At 34.1% G+C, this 12,694-nt stretch overlaps 1 protein-coding gene across 1 annotated transcript in view; it reads left to right on the top strand.

The window, feature by feature from the left end:
• The window catches only part of LOC150087903 (hemicentin-1-like), a 1,496,027-nt gene that overhangs the window by 314,069 nt on the left and 1,169,264 nt on the right, over nucleotides 1-12,694 (top strand). The gene's annotated exons all lie outside the window — the stretch shown is intronic.

The raw sequence follows: 12,694 nt of genomic DNA, 5'->3' as shown, positions 1-12,694 counted from the left end.
TTATCTACGAGTCAACTTAAAATTACCAATTTTCAAGAAACATCACCAACAAAGGGAATTTGTTATCCATTAAAAACTCAAAGGCATTGTTGTGATCAGTCACAACAGTGCCTTTGAGTTTTTAATGAATGGAATTGAATTTTCTAATTAGTGTAAGACCAAACATTTTCACTGTATGGACAATAGTGTCCCCTGTGAGAGTAAAGAAAGAAAAACATAATGCACAGAAGTATTATTTTCTCAAGCTGTTTAATGCCTGTGTTAAAACAATACCCTGTTTCTTTACTAAATACAGTTGAACTTCCCTATAACGAATTCGATAAATCCGGCGAAAAAATTTGTTATAGAGAAATTTCGTTATACAGAGAATATCTATTTTATTAGAAATTGTTATCTAATTAGAAAATGAAAACGAATCTACATTTATTTTTAATGTATTTTATTTCAAAAACATACTTATTATCCTGTCATATGTTTACACAATTTTTGCCGGTAAATATCACAAATTAAAAAAATCTGTAATTTTCGTTTGCACAGTACAATTAAAAAATTGTCTGATTCACAAAGGAAATCTCACATTTGTTCAGAGCAATTATCAGGAACATTTTCACAAAACTGTAGACCCATATGAACCATTTTAAAAGCATTAATCATTTCTTCATGAGTTGGCCTTTCTACGGGTTGTTCTGATGCATCTCTTCAGCGTCATCGTTAATTTCTTCGTGATCATGGTCGCGTCTAACACTGTTCAGCAGTATTTCATCTTCATTTGGATGTTCTGCTGTGATCTACATAAACATGACTATCCATTGTTATTTCATTTTCGATGTTTCCAGACGATTCTAATGATGTCCAAACGTTTTTTTGGTTGTGAAAGGAGCAGTTCATCTTGTTTGTCCAGTTGTTGTTCGACTTCTGTATTCAATGCAAATCCCGCTTTCGAAAAACAATTTTGAATAGTGTATTCAGTGATATCGTTTGTCCAAACTTTTGCCAGTTCAGAGATGCAATCTCTAAGGTTAATTGTAATCTCCAAGTTTCTATTTTCTGATAATGCATTGACAATCTTCATTATTATTCTCTTTCGATAATGAAATTTAAAATTTTTAATGCCTTGGTCCATTGGCTGGAGTTTTGACGTTACGTTTGGTGGTAAAAACAATTTTGCACTTTTAAGTTTGGCAGAAATATTGGCAGGATGTTCCGGACAGTTGTCAGTTACCAACACGATTTTCCTTTTTTCTTTTGTTATACGCTTGTCTAGTTTTAATATCCATTCTTCAAAAATATCACTTGTCATCCATGCTTTTTTATTAAAGGTGTAGTCAACTTCCAAAGATTTTGTGCCTCTAAAACATCTTGGGTTTTTGATATTCCGACGACCAAAAGCCTTAATTTTTCACTTCCTGTCATATTTGCTCCAACTAGCACAGTGATTCTTTCTTTGCTTTGTTTTCCGCCAAAACATTTATCATCCTTAAAAGCAAGTGTTCTATTCGGTAAACATTTAAAGAATAAACCCATTTCGTCAGCATTAGAAACATCCTTACGCTCATATTCTTCCAAAATCTTCTGGTATTGTTCCTCCAACTGTTGCAGTCTTCTTCACTTACATTAATACTTTCTCCACAAATAACCTTTTCCACAATTCTATGGCGCTTCTTAAATTTATCTAGCCATCCAGTGCTCGCATTAAATTCTGTATGTCCAAGGGACTGTGCAAATTTCAGAGCTTGTTGCTTAATTATTAGGCTCGATATTGGGATATTCCTTTCACGTATCATTTGCACCCATTTTAGAACAGCTTTATCAACATCTTTGTATATACACAACTTAATTCGCTTCTTGTCTGCTCCTCCTTCAATTGCATTTAAAATTGATTCTCGATTTTTTTAAATTCGTAGATAAACTGCTTGCAGACATGCCATATTTCTCTGCAACATCTTTTTTCTTAAAACCCTGGTCAATATCATAACAATCTTTGCTTTATCATTAATATTTAAACACTTTCTCTTCGACATTGTTTTCGCAATTGTAAAAATTACTGGACTGCAGCTCTTGCTGATACATACACCGGAAAATTCGCTGCGCTGGCCATATAGTGAATTGTTAGTACAGGTACCTGTACAATTATTAATTACTTACTTAATTAATTACCACCTACTTAATGACGTTCGCTTGCCAATTCAACAGTATCACTCCTTTTGAAGAAATATATGACTTTATGAATTTCTTTTATTCTGCTTTCATTCATATATACACAAAAGAAAATTTATGATTAACGTATGCTGTATGTTACTTTTCAGAAAAAAAAACAAAAAAAAAACAAGGGCATATAGCCTATGTGATTGATAACAAATGAAAAAAAAAAAAAAAATCATGAAAACCATCTACTGGGGGTCCAGTTAGATGAGAACGGACATATCATATAATGATTGACATGAAGGTCACATTGTACAGTTGAGGTGAGAAGCGAATGCCACTCAGTAGGCGTTACTAAAAACCGACTATGGTAGCATTCTATGTATTGCCACCGCAGCGAATTTCGCTTTCCCCTGAGCCAACATCAATTTACAAATCTACCCTATTTATTGTAAAGTTTATGACCACTTTTAAGAAAACCCATTTGGTTTAATAATTGTAACAAAAATGAAACAAAGATCCTCCTACGGGTGTCAATGGCCACAAGTGTTCACTAAAAGGATGATTATTTAATTCCAGATGCTAATGCGAAATTTCTGAGGGAAGGAGGCAGTATATTTGAACAGCTGTTTAGCAGGAAATGCTTGAAAATCTTCAAAAATGCTTTTACAAATTTTTTTAAAAATTCGTTACAGAGAGACTAACACTTCGTTATATGGGGTTAATTTTACATGTGATTTCATTTCAAGGTGCAATGTTTTGCAAAAAAATTCATAATATAGAGAAATTCGTTAAATAGAAGTTTGTAAGAGAGAAGAATCATTGCTTACTTTGTGCTGTGTGAGTGGCCCAAGACCAATTATAGTGGAGTGAAGTTTTCAGGAATTCAGTTTGGAAGAAACTGAATTTAAGAATAAATTTATAGGCATTATAATTATTTCAATAGGATATCCATCAGTGCTATAGCAAACTCTTTTGTGGGACCCAGCACAAAATTCACTTTTGGAACTGCTGTCATTAATTTTATTAGTTCAATATATGAATGTCATGGACATTTAGGCTGATTTATTTTCTGTTGCTCTGATTGTTTCATTGTAAAACTGTTGCAAATTCCTTTCATAATTTTTTCAGAGAGAACTGAAAGACTAATTCAGTTTTTCTCCATGATTCATTCCCAATATATTTTTGTCATTTCAACACTTTTGTTTATTTTTTTGATTTTTGGCCGGTCAAAATTTATGAAATGTATGAATGTTGTTTTCAAATTCACTGAGTGATACTATGAAGTACAGCTCATTGCTTACTTTGTGCTGTGTGAGTGGCCCAAGACCAATTATAGTGGAGTGAACAGTTTTCAGGAATTCAGTTTGGAAGAAAAATGACCCCCTGAATGTAAAGACTAACGTTTGAGGAGAAAGGTTGAAAATGGGACACAAAACATGGGAGAACACAAAACAGCTTGTGTGATATAGTGTATATGTTTTATTTTATGATAACATTTTTGATTTAATACAGGGTTATTCAAAATAATTGTATGAGTTATAATCATTAATATACAGAATTTATGGGCTGGTGCCATTGTAGTGCAAATATATACATTATGTCCATAATGTTATATATATATATAGTAAAGAATAATTGTATTAAGAAGCTAATTAATATGGGGGTGGAATGTGTCTGTATGAAAAAGAAGATAATATAGCTTATGGATGAGGACACTGCATTAGCAAAACATACCCTGCAGCCATAATATATATATATATATATATAAAGTATATTGTATGTAGAAAGTGTGAAGAAATTTTGATTTAAACCTATTGAATATACGGTATACACTGTGAGCAATATATAGTATGAAAAAGAAGAAGAAATAGACAGGAAAATGAAATAAAGATAAGAAGTGAAAAGGCGACCAAAATAAGAAGATAACATTGTGGTGTCTTTCACAATCTGTGTCATCATCAGAGGTCATCTACCGAAATTATGAAAAAGACAGCAATGCTCTTGCTTCTGTTTCTGACATGTTCTGTATGTGTGGCACCTCCATAGCCAGGTGGGAAGGAGCAGCAGTGCGTAGCACACGCTTCTTGATTAGACCGGGGTTCAAGCCCATCACCACCAAATACGGAGGATGCAGAAAGGTCAGGGAATGACCACCGCATATTCCCGGAGCAATATGGCCTTAGTTGCTAATGCTCCTAAAAAAAAAAACCAAATAACAACAAAGTTCTGTATGCTGTGTTGCACGTGAGCGATTGCACGTGTTGAGAAAACAACAATGAAAAGCGTAGACTGTAAGTTCAAATGTAGGTATAGGAATAGTGAAAATATTTAAGAATTTACAGAGAAGATTATATATAAGCAGTTCTAGGTGGCGTGAGCACGGCCTGGACAATGCTTGGGATAATAGTAAAGAATAATTGTATTAAGAAGCTAATTAATATGGGGGTGGAATGTGCCTGTACGAAAAAGAAGATAACATAGCTTATGGATGAGGGACACTGCATTAGCAAAACATACCCCACAGTCATAATGTGTATATATATATATAAAGTATATTGTATGTAGAAAGTGTGAAGAAGATTTTGATTTAAACCTATTGAATATACGGTGTACACTGTGAGCGATATATGGTATGAAAAAGAAGAAGAAATAGACAGGAAATTAAAATAAAGATAAGAAGTGAAAAGGCGACCAAAATAAGGTAACATTGCGGTGTCTTTCACAATCTTAGTGTCATCATCAGAGGTCATCCACCAAAATTATGAAAAAGACAGCAATGTTCTTGCTTCTGTTTCTGACATGTTCTGTATGCTGTGTTGCACGTGAGCGTTTGCCACGTGTTGAGAAAGAAATATTAAAATTTTTTTAAATTTTGCGGCGAGAGTCTAATAGATTGTGCCAATAAAAGTGGTTATGTTACATGGTGCATACAGATCAGGGATGACCTTACAGAAGCAAGTGAAAAGAATTGAAAAACTGAAAAAACTAATGTAATGAATATTGGAATAGGCAGGAAGAAAGGGACTTACTGTTACTGTGTAAAACTGACCAAATGATGACCAAGATGGCGGCATGCCGGTATATTTTTGTGTGGGTAAGTTAGCAGCTCCTAGCTTTAGGTGTAAAAAAAAAAAAAAAAAATTTGATAATTATGGTATGGTGTCTGTATAGATTGAAATGAAATAAGTGGTGATGAACGCAGTTTTTTTTTTTTTTTTAATTAAAACCCCAAACACGAAAGGTATCAAAACCTATAGTACTTAGTACCGTGCATGGGTTGAAGGAGAAGTATGGGGGGAGGGGGATGCCGGAAACTTTGCTCTAGAGACTAAACATGGGTTTCACCACTTCAAGCCTCCAATAAGCAAAGTGGTAGTATTTCACCGGTTGATGAAAGTCATCTACCATGTTAAATACACGATGTCCAAACTGCCCAGGATAGTTGAGAAATATAATAGCTTACAAAGTAGCAGTGAAAAGCAGCTAAACTTTGTTAAGGCGAAAAATAGATTGGGTAAAGTAAGAAGGTAGTCACAGGACATAAGAAGTAGTGGCTAGTAAAGCAGAAAGATGAATTGAAGTAGAGATAAGTAGTTGGGCTTGGGTAGTTCGGGGTTGCAAACCCGTTCCTATAGTTAGGACCCTGAACGAAGGTCTGGGAGTGAGTGCATTATGTGTTTAAGGTCAGTTGTGTGAAAAATATGGTAGGTATATAATGAAATGAAAGTTAAAATAAAATATAATTAAATTATATACATGTTTAATACACTGTGTTAGGCCAATTGATGGGTACAAGTTTTCTAGGCTGTAAGGCACCACAGAGGCCTAGTGTATTGTATATACACTATTTACATACTTGGTGTGTATGGGTTTTTTGTTATTAATTAATGATTATGCTGTTTATTTTAACGTCCCATAGTTTTTATGCTTCACGATGTTAAGGGCTTTACAGAAGTGGTAGCGAAGATATGCTGTAGGGAAATGGTTGTTTATTAGTTTTTTGTATAGCATCTTGATGTTATCGATAGTTACATTTGTATTTCCTTATTGCTGCAGATGGTTGCTATTCTGATGCTTTGCGCTAGTATAACGTTAGCATGTACTCCTCTAGAAATATTGTAATGCCACTGTGTGAGGTTGACTATATTAAAATTGAATGCATCACTTTTGTTGTACAGGTTGATGGTAGCTTTGTTGTTTATTAATGTAATTTCAAGATCTAGGAAATAGGCTGTAGTATCATTGTTGTTTGTTTTTCTAGTTTGAGTTCATTGGGGTATAAGTGTCCATAATCCTTGATGAAATTAGGGTAGTTAATAACTATGAGGTCATCTATATATCTGTAGAGGTTAAGGTCCTGTGGAAATGAGTTTTCAGACCAATATAGGTTAGCTATTATGCATGAAGCAAGGTTTCCCATGGGTGTTCCGTTAGTTTGTTGATATACTGTTTTGCCGTCGTATACAAAGTTATTGGAGATACATAAGTTCAATAGGTTGTTCCAGTAATTGGTATTGCAGGTTATATTCTCTATATATTTTGCATATATATCTTTGAGTACTGTTTTTAGTTTGGTTTGGTTAATACTTGTAAATAAGCTGTGGAAGTCAAAAGTTTGTATACTGGTAACATTATTATTCTGTAAGGATTTTAATACTGGTGGGTTGTTGCTTATGATTCTGCTATTTTGTATGATGTTTAACAGGGGTTGCAGTAGCTGTTCAAGTGTTTTGCCCTGTTTGCAGGACATTATAAATCTGAATCCTATGGGTTTTTTATGGAATTTTGGAATGAAGTATATATATGGCAAGCTGTAATTGCTAATGTTCAGTTTTAATTTTTTGTTGAAGGCTATAAGTTTCTTTGTAATAATATTGCAGGAACTGGATATAGGTTTGTATGTGTTGCTGGAGTTAAGTTCATTTCTCAAGGTTGTGCATAAAATGTTTTGCAAATAAAGGCATAGTTGTTTGATGCTTTATCCACTGGTGTAATGATGAAGTCTTTATGTATATCTAGCAGTTTTTGTTTTAGTTTAGCTAGGTTATAGTAGTTGAATTTGTACTGGCTATATCTATCTGAACTTAGTGACGTAAATTTATGTTTTAATAGAGTGAATGTATTGCTAATCCACATGTGGTATGCCTCTATAGGTGTGCCATGTTTATGTGCTTCGAAAGCAGTAGTTTAGTAGGTCTTGATATAGCTGTTTCTTGAAAGCAGTTAGATTTATTTTGTTACATGGTCTGAATTTGAATCCTTGTGCTAGTATATATCTGAGCATTGAGTCTGCAACGATGTTTAAATTTCCTGTGATGATGTGCCCATGGTCAGGATCAATATATTGTTTCATATTGCATATGCAGTCATTAATGTCTGTGTTATATGATATTAAATTGGTTGCTATGGATTTGTAGATGCAGGCTAATATTCCAGATGGTTTCTTATATTTATATCTAACTTTTATGTTGTTTTGGCTATTGTTAGGAAGCAAATCATTATGATGATTTATTTATTTATTAATGTTGATGTTATCCATTATTTTACTTTGGAAATTTAAGATTATGATTGATTCTTTTGTACCCATTTTATTGTGTGGGTTTTTTAGATTGAATTTACAGATATCGTCTATTATGTGAAAGAGTTGTTTGGACTCAAAGTTGAATGTGTGTATGAACTTGTGCAGTGCTTTCAGTATACTGTGTTTAGTGCTGAAAAGTAAGTTATGTATATATTGTACATCTATGTTATTTTTGCCCCAGCCTTTAAGGGTTGCATCAAAATTGCCTAAATTCGGCTTATGTTTACTGTTAGTTTTCTTATATTTTTTAGAACGTTTGTGTGGTTTGCTGTAGAATTTAATTATATTGAATTTGTCATATATACAGCAGTCTGCTATGTTATTAGTAATAATTTTATGGTTGAATTTATTATTCAGACCATATGGGTATAGGGTTTTTAATTTTAACATAAGTAGTTCTTCTTGCTTAGTTCTAATGTCGGTGTTATTAATGTGTGCTAGTATGGATATGTATATATTGGTGAAGCTGTGTGTTTGAAAGTGCATATATTCTATTTCTTGTTCTATATTATTGCTGTGTCTATATTTGTAGTTGCTGATGTCTGATCTGTGCAGATTTAGTCTCAGACGTAGTTTATTACTTGTTTGTCCAACATATTTTATATTACAAGTTTTGCATGTTGTTAGGTATATAATGTTACTGGATTTACAAAAGGTAGGACCTGTAGCATTATTTGTTATGTGTTGCAAGTGCATGTGAGGACATGTTAAACATAGTTTATTTTTACATGTGTTGTATTTAAGGTTATAGATCCCATGTTTATCCAAGTTAGAAGCATTAGATGCTGTTGTGCTCTGTTCTGTGTGTGTAAATTTTGTATGTATAGAGTGATAGACATGTTGCGGGGTACTGTACAGAGCATTTGTCCCCAGTGTCAAATTTAGACTACTCTGCCCATGTAGCATGTATTCATTATTTGTGGCTCCATTTATATAAAATACAAAATATAAAAATCAAAAATATATCGAAAAACCAAGATGAAATGAAGAGTGAAAACAACAATGAAGTTCAAATGTAGTTATAGGAATAGTGAAAATATTTAAGAATTTACAGAGAAGATTATATATAAGCAGTTCTAGGTGGCGTGAGCACGGCCTGGACAATGCTTAGGATAATAGTAAAGAATAATTGTATTAAGAAGCTAATTAATATGGGGGTGGAATGTGCCTGTACGAAAAAGAAGATAACATAGCTTATGGATGAGGGACACTGCATTAGCAAAACATACCCCACAGTCATAATGTGTATATATATATATATAAAGTATATTGTATGTAGAAAGTGTGAAGAAGATTTTGATTTAAACCTATTGAATATACGGTGTACACTGTGAGCGATATATGGTATGAAAAGGAAGAAGAAATAGACAGGAAATTAAAATAAAGATAAGAAGTGAAAAGGTGACCAAAATAAGATAACATTGCGGTGTCTTTCACAATCTTAGTGTCATCATCAGAGGTCATCCACCAAAATTATGAAAAAGACAGCAATGTTCTTGCTTCTGTTTCGGACATGTTCTGTATGCTGTGTTGCACGTGAGCGTTTGCCACGTGTTGAGAAAGAAATATTAAAATTTTTTAAAATTTTGCGGTAAGAGTCTAATAGATTGTGCCAATAAAAGTGGTTATGTTACGTGGTGCATATGTGAATGTGTTCATGATCTGATCAGGAGTGATCAGTTTTAACTCTCTGTAAAGTTGCTAATGAAATTGTCATTTCTTGTGGGATGTATGAACCAATTTCATCACAATATTTGGGAACACAGAACATTTCAGCAAAGTTTGTGCCTTGCATCCTCACCAGTGACCACAGAGAGAGTGGGAGTTCTTGTATCAGGATTTCTTGTTATCATGCTACTGATAATGCCATTCAACACAAGATTGGCTGAGATCAGTGATGGAACAAAATTACTCTCTCTCTCTCTCTCTCTTTCATATTTTTCAGTATTTCATGAATGAAATATCGAAAATTAAGTGTAATTAGAAGCAGATTCCTTTAGAAGTCAAAGACCACATGGAAAAACACTCTTAAACAACTATAAGGGGTGCATCAGGGTTATCAAATGCAGTAAGATAAAAAATTTTATTTTTCTATACAGTAATTCCAGGAATTGTAAACATAAACAAATTAAATGAATTTGAGCTTTTGATCAGGTCAAGTATTGCTGATATAGTTGGGCTTACTGAGATGTAGTGCTACACAGAGATATGAGGTGAAGAATTTCATTTTATTGAATATCACATGTTAAGGAGGGATAGGGAAGGATGGAAGGAATGATGCCTCTGATGAAAAATTGCCTAAAGATGAGGATCTTCCATGAGTCAGATCAAGGTAATGTGGATGTTGAGTCAGTGTGATGTGAAATGACTTGTAGTAAAGGGAAGATGATAGTAGGGGTATGTTATAACCCAAACAACTCTGAAGAGTATGACAAAAATCTTTTTAGGCAATTCTAAATGGGCTTGCAGGTATGACTGTCTCATCATGGGCAACTTCAGTCTACTCTTTATAGACTGGAATATATGGACTATGGTAACAGGCTATGCATTTTTGAAAATGTACAAGGGGCTCTAATATCGTAGATCTAGTCCTCACTAAGGAGCCTTAATGTACCAAAGATTTGACTGCAGGGGAACCAATAGCTGGCAGGGACCACAATACCAGAAAATGTATCATATCTAAAGAAACCTATGTAGAAAAAGGTAAAGGAAATTTGATATTAAGAGAGGGGTTTATAATGGATTAAGATATTCTTGAGCTTGACTAACTGAAGTGACTACTGTATGGTGTCAGATACAAATACACTATGGGAAAGGCTCAAGGGATTTATCCTTGAAGCCACATCTGTGTCCACAAATGTAAGATGCCAAAATGGATGACAGGTGAGGTTAAGAATTTGATTGAGAAAAAGAAGCAAGCATGGGACAGTAACAGACAGTATTATAAGTGTATATGTAACAAAGCTACTGATGGGAAAAGGTGGTCGAAAACTGGCTATGAAATAGCACTAGCAAAAAAAGATAAGAACAGGGATAAGTTCTTCTCATATGTGAGTATGAGATAGAAGAGAATAAATCTAATATGTCCCTTTATTGGTTGCAGTGAAAGTTTCATGGAAAACCCGGCAAAAATTGCAGATAGATTGAACAGATACTTCTCATTGATATTTGCAATTGAAATCAAGCTTGTAACTGTGGGAATGCTATGGTATCATTCTGCTGTAAAATAAGTAATCAAATATTTGATTACTTATTTTACAGCAGAATGATACCATAGTAAAATAAGTAATCAAATATTTGATTACTTATTTTACCTTCCCCTAGATCACAAGGCTCTAGAGGAAGATGGTATGTATTCAGTAGTATTTAAAAGGATATTCTGCATATGAGTGCATTCAACCATTGGGAATGTTAATGAGAGCACCATTGAACTCTAAGAAGATTCCCTTGGACTGGAGAAGTGATAATGTCTCCTCAATCCACAAAGGTGGAGCCAAAGAGAAGGTAGGTAAGTCAGACTGACTTCTGTGGTAGGGAAGACCATGGAGTCTGTGGTTAAGGATGCCGTTCAGGACCACATTGACAAAAATGGTATCTTGAATAGATTTCAGCATGGATTTGTTAAAGGGAGTTCAAGCCTGTCCATTCTGTTAAATTATATGATGTCATTAAGCAGTTGGATGCAGGTAATACATTTGACGTTATATAACTAGACTTTAGAAAAGCTTTTGATACGGTCGCTCATGGAAGTCCCTTATATAAACTGGAAGAAGTTGGAGTTACTGATAAGATATTATGCTAGATTGCAGGTTGGCCAAAAGATGAGACAGAGGGTTGTCATAAATGGGCAATCTTCAATGATTGACCACTTATGACAACTGTTTATGTGGACCATCGTAACAAGTGGGTTTGCTGAGGGATAGTGTTAGGTCCTTTCCTATTTCTAATTTTCATCAATGAAATTGATGAAGGCATCCAAAGTAAGCTGTTAAAGTTTGCTGATGATTTAAAGGTGGAAAGGGTTGTTAACAATCCACGAGCCAGCCATGTTGCTTCAAAGAGACTTGGATTGGTTGGATTGGTCCAAAAAATGGCAACTAAAGTTTAATGCTTCTAAATGTAAGGTTATGCATTTGAGGAAACAGAAATACTAGAGGAGAAGAGCTAAAAGTGGTTCAAGATGAAAAGAGACTTAGGTGTTGTGTTTCAGTCTGACAAGAAATTTTCCATGTAATGTAAGCAGGTGACCAGGAAGGGACCTGGCTGCGATTTATAGGCCTTTGCTAGTAGGGAAAAGCACATCATTATCCTTCTTTACAAGGCAATGGTTAGACTGCATTTGGAATATTATATTCAGGTCTAGATACTACAGAATAAAAAAAAAGACATAGAACTACTTAAAAAAAAGAAGAGACATAGAACTTCTGGAGAAGGTTCAGAGAAGGATAACCTGATCGGTGATGAGTGCAAAGTATATGATGAACAGCTTAGACGGTATGGACTGTGAAGTTTGACAAACAGACATCTAAGGGGAGATCTAACTGAAATGTATAAGGCACCAAAGGGATTGAGTAAAATGAATAAGGAATTTTTTTTCTCCCTTGTGAATGAGATGTAAACCAGGGACAGAAGTATAAAGTCTCAGGGATAACAGAAGACTGGATCTCATAAAGTTCACCTGCAGACAGCAGGTTGTTGAACACTGGAATAAGTTGCCTGCTCCCAACGTGGTGAATGCAGTGAGTCTGACTAAGTCTAAAGTTGAATTGGATGATTAACCTGTGGGAATGATAATAGTATGAATATTTCTTTTTGTTTAATTTTTTTTTTTTTTTGTTATTATTGTTTTATTTATTTATTTTTGGCTGGTGTAGAAAAAGTTTGCTTCCTTGCATCATATGGCCTTACTAATACTAAATATTAGTTCAGTCTCCAAACTTTTTGGTCACTCCTTATACTTTGAAATGT

The sequence above is a fragment of the Mastigoproctus giganteus genome, chromosome 3, assembly GCF_048544385.1.
Source record: "Mastigoproctus giganteus isolate SK-2022 chromosome 3, ASM4854438v1, whole genome shotgun sequence".
In the NCBI taxonomy this organism is placed as follows: domain Eukaryota; kingdom Metazoa; phylum Arthropoda; class Arachnida; order Uropygi; family Thelyphonidae; genus Mastigoproctus; species Mastigoproctus giganteus.
The sequence above is the reverse complement of the archived record's forward strand: the minus strand, read 5'-3'. Positions and strand labels throughout refer to the sequence as shown.